This window comes from Thamnophis sirtalis, unplaced genomic scaffold (genome assembly GCF_051295495.1).
Source record: "Thamnophis sirtalis isolate CommonGarterSnake01/CBP01778 unplaced genomic scaffold, rThaSir2_p1.2 scaffold_8, whole genome shotgun sequence".
NCBI lineage: Eukaryota > Metazoa > Chordata > Lepidosauria > Squamata > Natricidae > Thamnophis > Thamnophis sirtalis.
Window position 1 is genome coordinate 32,347,102 of NW_028261388.1, and position 19,504 is coordinate 32,366,605.

General features: G+C 43.6%; 1 protein-coding gene and 1 long non-coding RNA gene across 2 annotated transcripts in view; one reads left to right on the forward strand and one right to left on the reverse strand.

Moving 5' to 3' along the window:
* Positions 1–2,280: 2,280 nt before the first annotated feature.
* LOC106548447 (uncharacterized) lies at positions 2,281–7,150 on the reverse strand. The gene is made up of 3 exons (XR_015697475.1): positions 7,088–7,150; positions 6,104–6,345; positions 2,281–4,331 (listed from the first exon to the last, which is right to left on the reverse strand). It is a non-coding gene; the product is annotated as an uncharacterized LOC106548447 (long non-coding RNA).
* A 1,355-nt stretch (positions 7,151–8,505) lies between these two features.
* Positions 8,506–19,504, forward strand: part of NFKBIZ (NFKB inhibitor zeta) — a 38,738-nt gene continuing 27,739 nt past the window's right edge. Inside the window, exon 1 of the mRNA XM_014065817.2 lies at positions 8,506–8,557. The gene's annotated coding sequence lies outside the window, so the exon portion shown is untranslated. The remainder of the gene's footprint in view (positions 8,558–19,504) is intronic.

The window sequence follows — 19,504 nt, forward strand, 5'->3', positions numbered from 1 at the left end:
ATCTGCCCCATAGGGCTTTCCTGCAAACAGCAAAGGACCGGCCCATGGTGTCTTTCCCAGCAAAAACGGAGTTTGGGAGGGCCACCACAAAGGAGTGACATTGAGCTAGCTCGTCCCCCCCGCCAGCTTCCCCCCCCCCCCCGAGGTCAAACACAACCTTGACGCATCACTTAAATGAAATAGTTTGACACCCCTGTCAAGAGTATTCTATCAAATATTCTTAATAATCCAGATTGGCCCACTGTGTCTTTAATCCACAGAATCAAATGTTCAATTTTAAGGATGTTTCTTGTTAGTTACAATCCACCTTGCCTTAAAACTCTTCCAAAGGCTCACTCAATACTTCCAAGCCACCAAAAACCAGTAGATATGGAACCAAAATAGAAAGGTCTTCCGGGTGTTGTTTATCTTTCACTATTTCCTTTGTCCTCCTTGGATTTTTTTTCTTGCTATCAATTAATCAATTAATCCTCACTTGCCAAAGATGTTTCCCACTGTGTACTGGTATATTTAATTTTCATTTCATTTTATTTGGTTTGTATGCCGCCCTATTCCCGAGAGACTCAGGGCGGCTAACAATAAAAAGGGGAGGGGATACAAAAATAAAATAAAAAACAGCAATTTAAAATTCAACAACAGTCGTAACCTCGAATGGGGCTGGATAGTTCAACAGCCCCAGGCCTTCCGGAACAGCCAGGTCTTAGTTGCTTTGCGGAAGGCTGGAAGGGTAGTAAGGGTCCGGATTTCAACGGGGAGATCGTTCCAGAGGGGCAGAGCAGCCACAGAGAAGGCCCTCCCCCGAGGAGTCGCCAGCCGACATTGGCCGGCAGATGGAATTCGGAGGAGGCCTAGTCTGTGGGATCTGATAGGTCTTTGGGAGGTGACTGGCAGGAGGCGGTCTCTCAAGTACCCAGGTCTGATACCATGAAGGGCTTTAAAAGTAACGACTAGCACCTTGAAGTGTGTCCAGAGACCAATGGGCAGCCAATGCAGCTCGCAGAGGATAGGTGTAACGTGGGTGTACCGAGGTGCACCCATGATCGCTCGCAGGGCTGCGTTCTGGACAAGCTGAAGTCTTCGAACACTAACTTCTTTCACCAGTAGATGGCATCCCTGCTCAAAGTTCCAGCATTAAATCAAGCATAGTTAGAACAGCTGACTTGAAGAAAAAATAGGGAGGGGGGGGGGGAGGAACCAAGATTCCTTTTTCTTTATACACATTCTTTCAATAATCAAACAATGTTATCCACAAATTAAGTTATTTTTCACACTATTACAAGTACCAGTCATAGTTTTCCATTGAAAGCCTGTTTCACTTTTTCACTTTTAGGTCTATAATCTTTCTCCCTGTTTTAATTCACTGCTTTCTTAGTGTTTTGAAGAGTCTTTTTTAAAAAAAAAAATATTTTGTTTGGGTTTAGATCTCTAGTATAGAAGTTGAAAGTCATCTCATCCTCAATCTTCTTATCTCATATTGGTCACTTTACCGACATGTCTACTCAACTCTGGCCTCTGGACACTGCTTTCCATGACCATTTTAGTTTGGGTTGAAAAAAAGCCCAAAACTTGGATTCTGCAAAGATATCTGCCTGTGTGATGCTTCCACTATGTATCATGCTTTACATGAGCGCTTTACATACAAGGATTCAGCATTATCTTGAAAGACTGCTATATCTTTTTTAAAGAATGGTTTTCTCTCAATTTTGAAAGAACATGAGGCCTGCTTTCACAATACAAAACAGCATCACCCGTGTGCTATACAAAAGTATGATTAGACCAGGAAAAAGAACCTGATATTTCCATTTGGTTTTCAATAATCACAGGTGATATTTTTAGAATGGAATAGAATAACAGAGTTGGAAGGGACCTTGGAGGTCTTCTAGTCCAACCCCCTGCTTAGGCAGGAAACCCTACACCACTTCAGATAAATGGATATCCAACATCTTCTTAAAAATGTCCAGTGTTGGAGTATTCACAAGTTCCTGAGGCAAATTGTTCCATTCATTAATTGTTCTGTCAGGAAATTTCTCCTTAGTTCTAAGTTGCTTCTCTCCTTGATTAGTTTCCACCCATTGCTTCTTGTCCTACCCTCAGGTGCTTTGGAGAATAGCTTGACTCCTTCTTCTTTGTGGCAGCCCCTGAGATATTAGAACACTGCTATTATGTCTCCCCTAGTCCTTCTTTTCATTAAACTAGTCACACCCAATTCCTGCAACCATTCTTCATATGTTTTAGCCTCTAGTCCCCTAACCATCTTTGTTGCTCTTCGCTGCACTCTTTAGAGTCTCCACATCTTTTTTACATCATGGTAGGTATTCCACTACTGCCAATTTCAGGCTTCACATCCCTTTTACTCTATGGATTTTTCTACATACTTCCAAGGTCTTGTGTCATTTCCTTGAAGCCGTAGTTGAGGACAGAGCTACTTCCTGCTTCACCCTGCATCCTCCTCCGTGCTTATGATGAAGCCAGGCAACCTGACACAAACTGCTTACTCTCCCCCATCTATATTCATTCACATATTCAGGGAGCAATTGGTAATTGCTTTCCATGATGGGAAGGGATGCTCAGAGGGAGTGAAATGAAATGAGAACTGTCCAATGACTATCTTTAGTCATTGACATTACAACAGCAGGAATAACACTACAGGTAGTCCTCATCTTATAACAACAATGGAGCCCAAAATGTATGTTGCTGAACACCTGTGAGACAGTTGTTAGGTTAATTTTGCCCCATTTTGTGACCTTTCTTGTCCCAGTTGTTAAGTGAATCACTGCAAACACTAAGTTAGTACCAGGGTCGTTAAGTGAAACTGGCTTCCCCATTGATTTTGCTTGTCAGATGGTCACAAAAGGTGATCACATGACCTCGGAATGCTGCAGCCGTCATAAATCTGAGTCAGTTGCCAAGTCTGAATTTTGATCATGTGACCATGGGGGTGCTGCAACGGTTGTAAGTCACTTTTTCCAATAACATTATAGCTCTGAACAGTCATTAAACAAACTGTTGTAAGTTGAGGATTACCTGTACTTGCTTGTCTTATCAATGAAATAGAATAAGTTTGGTAAATGAGGGCAGTTCAAATTATGTTGGCATACAGGTAGTCCTCGACCTATGACCACAATTGAGCCCAACATTTCTGTTCTTAAGTGAGACATTTGTTAAGTGAATTTTGCCCCATTTTACAACCTTTCTTGCATCAGTTGTTAAGTGAATCACAGCAGTTGGTTAAGTTGATAAGTTGATAGGCAGGTTGCTTAGTGAATCTGGCTTCCCCATTGACTTTGCTTGTCAGAAGGTCACAAAAGGTGACCTCATGACCCTGGGACACAGCAACAGTCATAAATGTGAACTGGTTGCCGAGCATCTGAATTCTGAATATATGATCATGGGGATGCTGCAAAGGTCATAACTGTGAAAAACAGTCATAAGTCACTTTTTTCAGTGCCATTGTAACTTTGGTCACTAAACGAACTGTTGTAAGTCGAAAACTACCTGTACTTTTCTGAAGGAATGAACTTTAAATCCAATGTGTGGCTCTGCCATATCTGGGCTGCAGAAATCCAGGCAACCACTAGATGGCAATAGTGGGTTATAGTTTTCTTTATCTCCTTGTTGCTAGCTAATAGGTGTTCAGTTTTATAGAAGTTCGGACAGTAATAGCGGGTTTGAAAGTTTACCCTCAAATATGTGAATAAAAAGATGGTAGCGTGAGAGCTACTTGAAAACAGATATGCCAGAGAAAGTTTGGCATGGTTGAATTAGTTTTAGTCTTGCCCTCTAGGTCACTTCCACCTATTTCTATTTTAGTTTTCTTTGTCAGCATGAATAATTTTTTCCTTCCTTTTAGGGCTTCTTTGTTGCTCAGATCAATTTCAGCTATAGAAACTTGCACTACTTTTCTTTTTCCTAGCTTCTGCAACTTCCTGGCTGATTCTTTCTGTCGTAACTTGGAGACATTTGGGGTTTTTCCTCCCTTGGCAGATTAAAATGGTGAAATAAATACATGTAAGTTCAAGTGGTTCTAAAGCATGGAATGAGTGTTTGCATTTGTAAATGTATCATTTAAGAGGCAAACACTAACAATGCTTATACATGCAAGCAGATTGACTTAGCTTCACCACTCTGTCTGATTTTGCAATTGATTATAAAGGCGCCTTTGTCTTCTAAATCAGATATGCTGTTCCTACTTACCTGAGAAAGAGAACATTGTTTCAACGCTGTAAACAGGCTAAAACAGATTTTCCTCAAATCTAGTGTTGAAGTCAGGGGTGAAATCCTTCCGGTTCGGCCCAGTTTGGCTGAACTGGTAGGGACAATTGTCCTTCGTTCTGCGAAATGACAGTAAAAAAAAGCTTCCAAGGATTGCGTGGCTCAGATGTGAGCTGTGCGATTGTCTGATGCTTTCCCCCCACTTTTTAAAGCATTTTCCCCCTGGTGATTTGCCCGAACTGGCAGGGAAAAAAATGCTTTAAAAGCAAGAAAATAGCTTCCGATGATTGTGCGGCTCACAGCTGAGCCGCACAATCCTTGGAAGCTCCCACACACAAACTTTTTAAAGCATTTTTTCCCTGCAAATCGGCACAGGAAAAATGCTTTAAAAAGTGGAAAAGGTGGCCACACCCACCCAATCACATGACACACACACACCCCAAGCCACGCCGGTGGGGGGAAAAAATTAGATTTCACCACTGGTTGAAGTACATATCCCACCATCCCATGGCTACTCCATGACCTGCACATGGAAAAGGTGTAATTATACAGATCGGGAATCTAATTATCATTTAGACCAGGGTTGCTCAATCTCAGCAATTTTAAGATGCATGGACTTCAACTCTCAGAATTCCTTAGCCAACAGGGCTGGCTGGTAGAATTCTGGGAATTGAAGTCCATACACCCTAGAGTTGCTGAGGTGGAGAAATACTGACTCAAACTGTAATTTATAACTCACACTGGATCCCAGAGAGCTGGCATTTTAATTTGACACTGTGCTGCTTTTCTGACTTAGACTGGTTATGATAGTCATCTCTGTCCTTTCTCAGTTATTGGAATAACCTGCTTTGTGTTTTAGAAAGCACACATCTTTATCCCATTCCTCTTACTGCAGGGAAAGTAAAAGAGAGAAAGATTTTTAAAGGTTGTAGCCGTATGTGCTTGACTATAAACATATTGTAACTGCCACGCCTTAAACTGGATAAATCTGCAGTTGCTTTGCAGTAATCACATTAGTCGATCTAGTGTAGTACTTATACATTGCCCTCCAGGGACTCAGATCAGATCAGATTAACAGAGTGGAAGGGACCTTATAGGTCATCTAGTCCAACCACCTCCCTCAAGCAGGAGACCCTACATCACTTCTGACAAATGGCAGTCCAGTCTCTTCTTGAAAGTGATGAAGCCCCCGCAACTTCTGAAGGAAAGCTGTTCCATTGGTTGATCGTTCTCACTGTCAGGAAGTTCCTCCTTATTTCTAGGTTGAATCTCTCCTTGGTCAGTTTCCATCCATTATTCCTTGCCTGGCCTTCAGATACCTTGGAAAATAGCTTGACCCTCTCCTCTCTGTGGCAGCCCTTCAAATATTCAAGCACAGCTATCATGTCTCCCCTAGTCCTTCTCTTCACTAGACTAGCCATGCCCAGTTGCTGTAACCGTTCTTCATATGTTTTAGTCTCCAGTCCCCTAATCGTCCTGGTTGCTCATTTCCAAAATTTCAGGTCCAGCCCTTAGAGCTGTCCCAGAAATAGTTGCTATTACATTAAATGTACAACTACATTTTTAATGTAGTAAGAGAAAATTATTAAGTGTAAAAAATATAATCATATTAGTTGCAATTAATTTTTAAATTAATTTTACCTATTTAAAGTATGTTTTGTTCATGCCCATTTTGTGAGGACTGTTATTTAAAGTGTAGCCATTAGCCTAAAAGTCAAAAGCAGAGCTAACGTCTAGTTCAGCCATAGATCTGTCCAAACTAATGTAATAATTTCTATTACTTGCAACAAGTAGTTAAGCCATTAAGACAATTGTAAATCTGCACCCAGTTATACCAGTGATATAATTATATAATCTTTCTTGTGAGGACAGGAAAACTTCACCCACTCACCACTTCCTGACTCCAGGGCAGGTTTCAAAACAATCAATGTTGAGAAGGGGTAGTAATTTTGTACATCTTTCTGCTTACTCAGACAGGACTGGGCAGATGATTTACTTGTTTTATGCCCATAGTATTTTCTGTAGGCAGCGCCGAGAAAGGAGGTGGAGGGAAGTCCCAAAAAAAGGTGCTGCCGTGATTCTTCTTCTTCTTTTTTTTGCAACTGCTTTTGGCAGATGGTATCACTACTGGCACTGCAAAAGAGACTCATATCAGAAGTGGGTGGTTGTGGATGCAAGTGAACATTAATAATTCTTGTCTGTTGTTTGAAGTTGCTATGGTAAGTCCTGGCATTTATCCAGATGATATAAGGTTTTATTTGTATTATTTTTTAATTAGTCTCTTTTTAAAATTATGTTGCTGGAACATCTGATGTTTTGCCTCTGATAAAGCTCTTTCAGTGTAATTTGGTTGTAGGTTTCTGATCATTCTCTAATTTAGTGAGTCTGATACATTAGTTTTTCTCCATCTCTATTTTGTTTCTTAAGTATGTCCAGAACATGATATAAATACTTTAAATTAGCATTGATTATTTCTTCAACTTCTTAGAATGCTAATTATAATTTTATTTCATCAAGTCAAAGCCGCTGGGCTACTCACTGCATAACTTCCCAGCAGTATGGAGCTGCTGTGAAACTATACTCACTCACGCAACTTGGCTTGTTCGTCACTGTTCTGGAATCTAGCAAATGAAGTTCGAGACATATTGGTGATATCATCAACTCAAAAATGAGTCAGATCCTTAAAAACCATGCAGAATGCCTTTTAAAAGTTCACTTTTTACGAAAAAAAGTTCGGATTTCTTGTGGCTTATCTTGTAGAGATGACGTGAATATTTTATGATAGTCACCGGTGACTAAAAAGCTCTGGCCCCCAGGCTATTGGGGCATGTTGTGGTCAGAGACAAATATCAATTCCTCTGCATCTGCCACTTACCCTGCAGCAGTGCCAAGCTTCTCCCTGCTGTCATCTCTGTTGGGAAGGGAGTCAGGGTTAAGCCTTTCTCCCCGAGCTCAGGCCAGGCTTGCCAACATATTTTACCCCTAAAGAGAGAAAGACTTTTTCAGAAGCCCAGTAGAACCAAGAGATGAATTTAATACACCAGATAAAGAAGCTATACATCATCATAAGGTGGGTAGAATAGAGCTCATATAGGGCTCTATCTATCTATCTATCTATCTATCTATCTATCTATCTATCTATCTATCTATCTATCATCTATCTATTATATATGTCTATCATTTTGTGTGTGTGTGTGTGTGTGTGTGTGTGTGTGTGTGTAAAAAACCATAACTAGCTAGTATGTATGTATACATAATACTTTTATTAAGTTTATTTTATTTTCTTATTTAATGTCGTATAACTTGAATGTTATGTTGTACATTTTTTATATTTTACTTTTTTAAAAGCTTTTTTTCTATTGTCCCACCCCCCAGAAAATGGATCATAAATGTGTGTCAGAAAAATGCTGTCAATAGATAAATTTTAATTAGTTCTGCCTCTAATGTGCCAGGTTCTTTTATTGCTTAAAATGGATTTTTCCTATATTTCCTTCTGCAAATACCGTATGTTCTTCAGATCAGGACACAAATCCTTCCCTTGTTTTTTCCTTGCTCCTTTTCGACCGTTAATACTTCTACCCCGTTGCTCTTTGTGATCCAAAGTTGCTTGGTTAAAACAAACCTCCCCGCTCCCACTCGAAAATCCCATTCAGAACAGAAAGTGAAAGAGCGGCCACTTTGATAAGGCGAGATATGCCTTGTCCGAATCTTGTAAGGACCTTCTTTTAGTAGCCCGTGTATAATCTTTTAGAAACGATAAAGAAATAAAGAAAGAAATCAATGAATGAAGATCCAATTAGGAAAGTCAAAATCCTGTCTTGAGGCACAGAACCAGGCCGGGTTTTCCAGTTATTCAGCCGAGTGGGGAAGGTCCCTGGGACTGGGTTCACCCAGCTTGGGAATTTCCACCCTGCCGGAAAACTCCGAGTTGCATCTCTCATCCCTCCGCCTCAACTTCCTCTTGCGTGTCACAACATTCCCCCTTTCACCCCTCCCACTTTTAACCATTGCGAAACCGAAAAGACGAGTCAGCTTTGAATCACTGAAATTATACTTCAAAAAGAACCTCCCCCAGGAGAAGACCTAGTAATTTTTGTGGGAAACTTTCGCTTTGGGCTAGAAAGTGTGTGGAGCTCTCAAAGTGGGGTGGGTGAGGGGAAGATTCCCCATGACTTTTGCTTTAGGTAATTGTAAATCATACAATAGATTATTTCTCCCTTCCTTCCCCCCCCCCCTCTCTTTCTCGCTTTGTCCTTTAATCGGATCAGTTGCTGAGGACCATTCATCTGCTGAGAAAATTGTTGGCACGTTTCCTCAGATCTACTTTCACTCCAGAGATATGGAGGTATATCTATATTCCCATTCTTAATTGTTAAGGATACCGGATAGCGGCTGCTAGGATATATTTTCGTGCTTATTATTTAAGAGACACCACCTCCCAGTAACAATTGTTTTGTGAGAAGGCTGCTTACAAATGAAATGGCAGAAAATCATTGTAGGCTTTCTCCCGGCGTAGAAAAATGTCATTTCTGCTTATTGTGATATATTATACAAATACCGGAACCAAAGCAAAGTGGTGGTTTTAGGTTAACTTCGTAAACTATTTATTGAGTTATGAATGCCAAATCTGAATTGGGAGGGGTGGGTTGGGGGAAGGATAAATCTTGCTGCCTATCCAGTTATTAAAAGCCAGTCTTTACAATAATTGTTGGGAAGCTGTTACTTTTGTATGTGATGCTACTGTTAAAAAGTTTTAATATATAAAGGAAATTTAAGCATAACTCAAATCAAGGATGCCAGGTAATCATGGAAGCTATTACAGTATAGTATACATTTTTAAAAATTTTAATTACACTGCACTTTCACAACTCTTGTCAGTTTACAGGATATGTAAAGATTTAAATATCTACAATATGAATTAATCTCAATAACATAAAATAAAGCAACATAAATAGTTAAATTATAAAGATACATAATATGGAAAATATAATCAGGATTTAAGAGTCTGAAAGACTACAAGCAAGATATTTTTGAGTATTATCTCAAAATATACAACCGATGTCATTTTTTGTTATCTTCTTTTGTTGGCTATCAGTGTCAGAAAACTGGAATTTGGGGAGTCATCCCAAACAATTAAGTCTTAACATTATTATTATTAAACAAATTAATTTCTTTGGAAATGAAAGTGTATTGATACATCACATTACTTAAAATGTTGAAGCATACTTTGGATGGGGCTGATTGCCATGTGGGGCCTTAGGAATTGCTCTTCCCCCCAAAAAACTCCTAGCTGAGTCACTAATCTCCCCCCCCCTCCTCCCCAGCCTTTGATTTAAGTACTTTTGATTTATAACAAAAAGAAGAAAGGGGAATGTGATATTATAAAGCCTAAAAAATGTTTTATAGTATTTAGAAAAGGATCATCTGGAGTTGGCTGACAGAAAGCATGAAACATTGGAAGTTTAACATATCTTCTTGTCAGTTGGCTAGCTCCAAGTTATGTCCTCACCGGCTCAAGGTTGACTTAGCCTTCCATCCTTCCATCTTTCCAAGTTGATAAAATGAGGACCCAGATTGTTGGGGCCCATATGCTGACTCTAAAACGCTTAGAGAGTGCTGTATGAGGCGGAATATACGTCTAAGTGCTATTGCTATGTTTTTACAACTGCTTACTACATAACAGCTACTGTACATTTCTTAGGATCAGTTAAATAGGTTGTTGGAAGTAAAGACAACAAGGACTGCTGAGAATGCTTGATATGAGTTGATTTTACTCAAGGGTCACCTCCAATATCACTGTCATCCTTTGCAATTTCAGTGAGCTTAATCCTCAGATGTGCATAGTTATTAAGTAATTATGATTAAAAATAATCTGTTGATCTACATACTTTGTAATAAGAGTCATTCATTAAAAAGATTATTCTTAAATTAAAAATAAAAAACCCACAGCTACAGTGTTTATGTCAGAATCTTCCTTGGCTGGATAATCCTAATAATTTAGTTTTAATAAATTGATTGCTTATTTTATTATACCCAAAAAATATTTGGCACATAGTTTAGAATTCATGTGTTAAAGTGAAGTATAATATTTGTTCAGGTTTTCAAATATTGTGACTTTTTTGGCATTAAACCAGTAACTTTCTCTCAATCATGATTAAATCTTCTCTGTTTTCAAGGACCAAAGCATCATATTTACTTCCTGCCTTTTTATTATAGCAGAATTAGAGCATGGATTAGAGCATGGATGCTTGTGTGTGAGTGAATAAAGATAGCATGATGATTTCAATTATAATATTTTAAAAATATAAGAAATAGTTGTTCCATTAGTACTGGAATGGAATCACCACTGAATGGCTAGAATAGAAAAATACAAATTATTTGTCCTGCAACAGTGATTTGCATGACCAGCATGCATGAACGGTTTTTGCTACTTTTAAATTAATGGTAATATTTTCAATAGCAGGGCAAATAGTTTATCAAATACATCTATTTATCAATAGATCCTTGCATGCAAATGTCTCTATGTAACAGGTTCATTTAATATATGAGCTGGTAAATCTGTTCCCTCTATGGTTGAGTTTATTCAATGCTAGAAGGATCAAAGAAACAGTAAAATTAGCAATTCCTTATTAGCAAGTAAAATGAGGTTTTGTATTCATTAGACCTGTTTCTTGTCTCAGTGTCTGTGTAGGATACCCTGGTTTTTCATAGAAAATGTTATTTCATGGCTGAAATATCACTGAATTATTTCATGAATTACCATAGCTTCCAAGGATATACAGGATTCTCTAGAATAGTTTAAAAGAAGTTAGTTTAAATACATTTATACACCAGATTGATTTATTATTACCATTGATTTTCATTTGATGTATATTTTACATGTCCACAGTTTTTAAGCCTTAATAAAGCCTATAAGGCTGATATCTCATTGAGAAGTTGTTTATTTATCAGAATTTTCAGAAGAGTCCATTTTAATCTCACAGATATATACAGATAGTCTTCGACTTCTAACAGTTCGCTTAGTGACCGTTCAAAGTTACAATGGCACTGAAAAAGTGAATTATGTCTGTTTTTCACACTTACGAGTGCTGCAGCTTCTCCTGTGTGCTGCTCCGGGAATCCAATCATGGGTTAACTTAGCCTTCTAGCCTTGAGACTGAGTATGCAAATATCAAAGTTACGCCTCCTCTGACTGGACTTCCGTTTCCTCCCCAGTCCTTATTACTCAGTCAAGCCTACGAGACTTATTTTCAACGCTCTCTTGATTAATTGCTAATATTTCAGGGTTAAGGATGAAATTACTTGGTTTTTCACTGTGGATTTCTTACTGGATTGGAGGTAAAGCGGCAGATTGCTGTCAGCAGATTCCTCCCTCGCTATTTCCCTTAAAGCGATATCGGATCGCTGCAGCTGGAGTGGGGCGTTCTCCGCCTGCCCTCCCTTATCATCAGCGCGCAAGGAAGCTGAGTCTCCCAGCGCTGCCACCCCTGCCGGATAGCACCCGCCCGCGGGCGCGGTCAGATCCGAGGCTTTGGCTTGTCGGAGCGGGTCTCCCCCCCTCCCCGCCTCCCTCCTTTGTGCCCTCGCTGGAGCGGCTGCCGGAGGATTACACGGATCGGCTGTTTGGGAATTTCCCCTGCGGTTCCTTTGAATTTCGCGCCTTTGAAGCCGGTGACCTTATTTGGAAGCGCTTTTCACGCATGCGCTCTAACGCCTGGGATGAGAAGGCAGATTTTGTTCGCGCGCTTGAGTCTGCGCACTGCTTCCGCCCCTCCCTTTTCCCTCACTCGAGTTTGCTGACTCAGGGAGGAGGTCGCTTCTCTTGGTCTCTGCTTCCACGTGGCGTTCTTGGCGAAGTGCTTTCAATTGCATTCCTTTGTCTCGCTGATTGAGCTCTTTCAAATTCATATCATGGCTGATCAATTGCAAGGTACTGTCCGGCCAGTTTCTGAGCCCCGCTCCCCTGGCGAGGGAGGGGCCAGCCCTGGGCCCAACAGGGCCGCGACCAGGGCCTCTACTAGTAGGCCTCGAGCCTCATCTACTGTTCGGGATAAGTCGCACAAGCGCAAGGACAAGGCCAAAGTTCCCCCCAAGGCATCTGGGGCTCCCATTTCTTCCCCTCCGGTTTTGGTTCAGCAGCCTGTGTCTCCGGTGAGGGTTGTTGAGCAGGGTTGGTCTCCTGATATTCAGCTTCCCCAGGGCCCTATTCCTGAGGTAGGGGCTTTCGGGCCTCGTTCTCCCCCAATTATTTCGGAGGCTAGTGGGGCTTCTCTTCGTTCACCTCCACGCGCTGGGCCCTCTGCCACGTTCACCCCCACAGCTGCAGGCCTCAGGCCTCTGGAGGGCCAGGATTTGGGCCTTTCTGCTGAATTCTACAGCATGATCTCAGAGGCTATTTCCAGAGGGGTGGATGCGGAATTAGCACGTAGATCCCAGGTCTCCAGGCCTACTCTGGCCTACTCAGGCCTGGCTCCCCAAGCAGTACAAGGGGATTCTTCCATTCTGCAAACTGATCCTCCTTCCCCTTTACACTCTGTGTTTAGCGCACAGTCTCCTTTAGTGGAGGAAGGTGAAATCCAGGATAGGGAACTCTCTGGTGACGAGGGCCTTCCTGTGGACCAGCCTCCGCCCCCTGGGCTTTTCAGGCACACTCTTTTCAAATCCCTGCTATATAAGGCCAAGACTACCACCCACATGGGGGAGGCAATTTCTGCAGAAAGTGCTGCTGTGGGCCTGGATGCCACCGAGCGGCTCTTTGCTGAGCAGGTGGCTCTGCAGGATTTTATCCCATCTCCCAAGCTTTTTCTTGATTTGATCCAAAAGCAGTGGGATGAGCCGACCGCGGTTAAGCCCCCTGGGTCTGGTGATAGGAAGCTTTTCACATCTTCCCCAGAGTTGGAGGCCCTCCTGCAGTTTCCCACAGTGGATGCTCCCATAGCTGCTCTTGCTTCACCGGCGTTAATTCCTTCTGAAATTTCGGAAGGATTGAAGGCCGAGGACCGCAAGGCCGAATCGGTCCTTCGCAAGACTCATCAGGCAGCAGCGTGGGCCTTGCGATCAGCCACTGCAGCTTCCTTCTTTAATAGGACTTCTTTAGTTTGGCTGAGACAGCTACAGGAAAGGCTGGATCCGGAGGAACTGCGCCTCCATCAGGATGTCACCAAACTGATAGCGGCCCTAGAGTTTTCTGCTGATGCCACCCTTAGCGCGGCAAAGTTTGCTTCCCGAGCCGTGGCTTCCAATGTGGCTTCTCGCCGTTTGCTCTGGCTCCGCCACTGGCAAGCTGATATCAAATCCAAGTGGCGTCTAGCATCCACGCCCTTTAAGGGCGGGGCCTTGTTTGGTTCAGTGCTGGATCCAATTCTCATTGAGACTCGGGACAGACGTAGGGTGCTTCCCTCCACAAGTGCCCGTGTGGCCAGAAGGCCACAGCCTTATGGTAGACGGCAGCCCTTTCGGTCTGGGGACTCGGGGTTTACCTCTGCCCCCTATGTCCCCAACTATACCAGGGGGTTCTCCCAGGCACAGGACCGTGGCCAGGACCGAGCCGGGGCCAGAGACAGGGGGCGCCAGCAGAGTCAGGCGCAGAGTAGACGGTCATTCCGAGGAGCGGGCAACCGATCCTTTCGCAGATACCGCTGACTCGCAGGAGGTAGGGCCCATAGGAGGACGTCTCTTGGCCTTCGCCCACCGGTGGGCGGAGCTCACGTCAGACGCCTGGGCCCTTCAAGTAGTGAGTTTGGGTCTCACGCTAGAATTTCTATCCATCCCCCCGAGGAGGTTCATCAGGTGCCCTGTGCCCAGGTGCCCGTCAAAGCGGCGCCTTATGGACACCGAGATATCTCATCTTCTCACCATCAGGGCCATAGAACAAGTTCCCAAAGGGCAGGGAGGCCTAGGGTTTTATTCCATCTTGTTCCTAGTACCAAAGAACTCCGGGGGATGGAGGGCAATCCTAGATTTGAAACAGCTCAATCAGTATATCAAATACCAAAAATTCAAAATGCACTCTCTGAAGAGCATATTGGCTTCCATCCGCCAAGGCGACATGATGACTTCCATAGACATCAAAGAAGCGTACCTCCATGTGCCCATTCATCCGGCACATCGGAAGTTCCTGCGGTTTCACTTCAACGGCCGTCATTATCAATACCGGGCCTTGCCATTCGGCCTTTCCTCGGCCCCGCGCACGTTCACCAAGCTTCTGGCAGTATTGGCAGCCTCCCTTCGCTCAATTCCAATACGCATCAATTGTTATTTGGACGACGTGTTGGTGCTGTCGTCCTCTCGAGATCAGGCCCTCCGAGACCTACAGGTCACGATGGACGCATTGCGGGACCATGGCTTTGTCCTCAATCTGCCCAAGAGCCACCTGCGCCCAACCACGTCCCTCCTTCATCTGGGAACCACCATCAACTCGATGTCGTGCGAGGTTTTCCTGTCCCCGGAAAGGAGGCAGAGCATATACCGCCTAGCGCATCATGCGCTATCCCATCGGCGAGTACCGCTGCTGTCGCTTTCCAAACTGCTAGGGAAGATGATCTCCTGCATCAGCGTGGTGCCCTGGGCCAGGTTCCATGCGCGTCCTCTCCAGTGGTTCCTGCTGCCCTTCCAAAGAGCGCATACCAGTCATTCCCACATCAAGGTGCAGCTCCCGGGCAAGGCCAGGCGGTCCCTGCATTGGTGGATGTCGTCCAGGCTCCTCAGGGGATGTCCATTCAAGGAGCCGGACCGAGTTCAAGTTACAACGGACGCCAGCTTATTCGGATGGGGGGCCCATGCCCTGGACAAGGTGGCCCAAGGTCGATGGTCGGATCAGGAGCTGGCGAACAGCATAAACTGGCTGGAGTTGCGGGCCATCCGTCTGGCTCTCCTGGAATTTCGGGACATTGTATCTCATCACCATGTGTTAATCCTGACCGACAATGTGGCCTCCAAGGCTCACATCAACCGCCAAGGGGGAACGCAGTCCAGAGCTCTGATGCTGGAAGCGGAAAGGTTGTTCCATTGGGCGGAGCCCAGGCTCTCATCGATTCGGGCGGAGCACATCTCGGGCGAAGCCAACACTCAGGCGGACTGGCTGAGCAGAGCGACTGTGGATCAGGGGGAGTGGCAGCTCCACCCCATTCTCTTCCAGGAGCTCTCTCGCCGCTTCGGCCTGCCCGAGGTGGATCTGTTCGCTCACCCGCACAACGCACAACTTCCCCGGTTTTACTCCCGATACCAGGCTCCGGGGGCGGAGGGGGTAGACGCTCTACGCAGCCGTTGGCCGGCCGGCCTTCTCTATGCCTTTCCTCCTCTCCCGATCCTTCCGTCGGTCATTCAGAAGATCTTGACAGAACAGGCGGAAGTGCTGCTGGTCGCTCCAATGTGGCCCAGACGTCCCTGGTACGCAGACCTCGTCCATCTGTCCGTTTCGCGTCCTTGGAGGATCCCGGACGACAAGATTCAGCTCCACCAAGGGGCTCTCCGGCACCCGGACCCTCAGCTGTTGCAGTTAGCCGTGTGGCACGTGAGCGGGAGATGCTAGCGGCCCTCCACTATTCAGACGAAGTCATCTCTACAATTCAAGCGGCCCGTCGCCCGTCGACTACCCGTATTTACGAAGCTACCTGGCAGGCCTTCTGCCGCTGGTGCCGACGCACCGGGGTCGATCCCATCAAGGCCTCGGTGCCCCAGGTTCTGGATTTCTTGCAGTCCGGCCTCAACAAGGGGTTGGCACCAAACACACTTCGCCGGCAGGTCACAGCCTTGTCAACGGTGGTCGGGGGTGGCCAAGGCCGCTCCTTATCCCAGCACTTGCGAGTTCGAACCTTCCTTAAGGGTGCTTCCAACTTACGACCGCCGACGGTACATCGTTATCCCACGTGGGATTTGACCTTGGTTCTCAGGGCCCTTACAGCTGCCCCCTTTGAGCCTCTACATTCCATCAGCCTCCGCTTGCTGACACTCAAGACGGCTTTCCTGGTGGCCATAACATCGGCCAGGAGGGTGTCGGAGCTAGCAGCCCTTTCGGTTCGTGCAGATCTTTGCATCTTCCACCCGAACAAGGTAGTGCTTCGTTTGGATCCGACCTTTCTTCCAAAGATAAACTCGTTGTTTCACAGAACTCAAGAACTTGTCCTGCCGGACTTTTGTCCTCACCCGTCTCATCCGCGGGAACGTCAGTGGCACCATCTGGATGTGCGCAGGGCTCTTCGTCGCTATGTGAAGCGCACGGCGTCGTTCCGAAGATCGGAGGCCCTGTTCGTCTCCTTCCAGCCATCTTCAATGGGACAGAAGGTGTCCTCCCACACCATCGGCCGATGGTTGAAAGCTTGCATTGCGTTGGCGTATGACACCCACTCCAGACCGGTTCCAAGGCGAATCACTCCTCATTCCACCAGGAGTGCGGCCACCACAGCGGCCTGGGCGACGCAAGCGTCTGTGGAAGAGATTTGCAGGGCGGCCACTTGGGCATCCCCCTCGCCTTTTATTCGCCACTACAAGATTGATGTCTTCGCCTCGGCCGAGGCGTCCTTTGGGCGGAGAGTGTTGCAAAGGGTCCTTCCGTCTGCGGAGGAGCCTGACCAGCCTAGCTCCCGCCCTGGGAGTTCATTGCTTTGATATATCCCATGATTGGATTCCCGGAGCAGCACACAGGAGAATGACCGTTGTCTTACCTGAACGGTCCTTCTATGGGTGCTGCGAAGGGAATCCAAACCCGCCCGCAGCTTCGGCTGGTCAGGGCTCCATTTGACTGTGACTCTCTGACTTGTTACTGACTGGACTTGACTCCGTAGTGCCGGATGACTTGCGGCTTGTTTGAGGATTGACATAATGCTTCTTCGGTGGACTTCGTAATAAGAACTGGGGAGGAAACGGAAGTCCAGTCAGAGGAGGCGTAACTTTGATATTTGCATACTCAGTCTCAAGGCTAGAAGGCTAAGTTAACCCATGATTGGATTCCCTTCGCAGCACCCATAGAAGGACCGTTCAGGTAAGACAACGGTCAATCTCCATGGTCATGTGATTTACATTTGGATGCTTGAGAACTGGTTCATATTTATGAGGGTTGCAGTGTCCCCGTGTGATCACCTTTTTTGACCTTCTGACAAACAAAGTCAATGGGGAAGCCAGATTCACTTAACAACCATGTTACTAATTTAACCACTCCAATGATTCACTTAACAACTGTGAAAAGAAAATTCTCAAAACGGGGCAAAACTCACTTAACAAATGTCTCAAATGTAGGTCATAAGTTGAGGACTACCTGTATTATGCAAGAGAGGATGTTTATTAAAAAGTAAAAGAGTCCTTCGATTGAGTTGAATTCCTATGACTACCTGGGCATTTCTGTGTTTTTTGCTTGATTTATTTTGTTTGTATATTTCCTTAGTTGTTAGAAAAGGGGATAAAATATTTAGATAAATAAGAACTTAGTATCATGTATTCCATGTTTGACTGGCTTTGAATCACTGAGTTTATAATATTTGTCTTAACTCAAATATACTGGTGAACATAGATTTAAACATTTCAACAGATATCTCCACTCCTCCCTTGTCAACTTTCTCAAGTAATTAGCTTTCTAATTGTTGTTGTACTTTTCAATTGTGATGTGCTGTTTCGATACTGCATCTGCAAAACTATAGGCTCTTGAACTACAACATTCTTTGTGGGGGAGAGGCAACTCATTCAGATCTGTTCTGCCCAGTAAGGAAGTCAGTCTATGGTTGAATTCCCATGGAAACCTATTGATTCTATTTAACTAACAATAGAATGTATCATGTTTGTGCTCATAGAGTCTCTTTTGAGAACCAAGAATTGCCAAGATGAAAGGGAACTCAATTCACCTCCCAATCTTATAACACTATGTGTTTTCCTAAAGTCCTCAGACTGAAAGCTTATGTTTTAAAACCAAAAATGAACAGTGGAATCATTGGGACTTTCTGAGTTTGGTAGTTTGCTTGCCGACGTTTCATTACCCGACTAGCTGTGTTACCAAGTTAAGTTCTGAGCTACAGATATTCTCTTCTTTTGGAACCAAAATGAACAGGTTACTCATGACAGAAAACTCAGATAATTGAAAATGCATGTTCATTACCCAGTTCCATTTTCTTTCACTGATTCGGTTTAAAAAAACAACAACACTTTTCCTTCTTTCAAAGACCAGTTTTAGAAACAAATATTGAAACTGGTCTTTGAAATAATGAAAATATTGATAATGTCTAAATGTATTGAGACTGTAAGTTTCAGAATTCAACAAACTTGAATATTTGGGTGGATTCCAGTTGTGGCCAAAGATCTGGAAAACACCAGATTAATAACTGTGTATTCCTTTGACAGTTTTCCCATTTCCTTAAAGATAATTAAGAAGATTGTGCACAAAAATGTGGACAAAATACAGAATTTTACTGAATAGTGCAATATTAATGCAATATCAGGGGTTTTCAATTCAATTGTATAGAATGTGAAAGAGGTGTGTTTTTGTTTTATTTTTTATGTATAATGTACACTGAATATGGCATTTAATTTCATTGTACAAGGTGCAATGACAGTAAAGTAAAGTAAAGTAAACTAATTTTTAATTTTAATCTATTTTTTTTAACTTTTGTAATATGTGTTTTTTTTAATGTTGTACGCCGCCCTGAGTCCTTGGGAGAAGGGCGGCATATAAATCCAATAAACCAAACCAAACCTAAACTAAGCTAAATTAAATTTACTATTTCATCCAGATAAACAATCCATTTTTTTACTGACTAAAGTGCTGGAGATTCTTTATTTAGGCAAAACAAGTTGCTGTGTCGCACACTTCTAGAATCAAGCTCCAGATCTTCACCCATTGGAAATTATTGAGGTCAAACACAGAGTCATAAGTTATCCAAAAGAGAATTAGAAAGAAGAAAATAAATTCCCTACTTAAGGGGGACATGAGATTAATTACGGCTAATAAACATGAGCTGCATAAATATGGATGACCATTAGGTAGCACTATAGTTAATAATAGCATTTTACTGCCTGATTTTTTGCAGTTCTAGATCCGGTATTTACAATTGCAAGAGTTGGGAATAGTAATCTAAGAACATAGTACATTGCACCAAGGTTTATTGTTAGGTGCAATAAAATAAAAGATGTTTGTACTTTGAAAATATTTGGTATTTGCCATGATACCTTTATATAACCTATGTTATCAGGGAAACACTCCTTAAAGCCAACATTCTCTTGATTTTCTTGTTACTGTGCAATTGATATGTTGTTGATCAGGAATTCAAATGAATGGAGGGTATATGATACACCTTTAATTGCTGGCTAG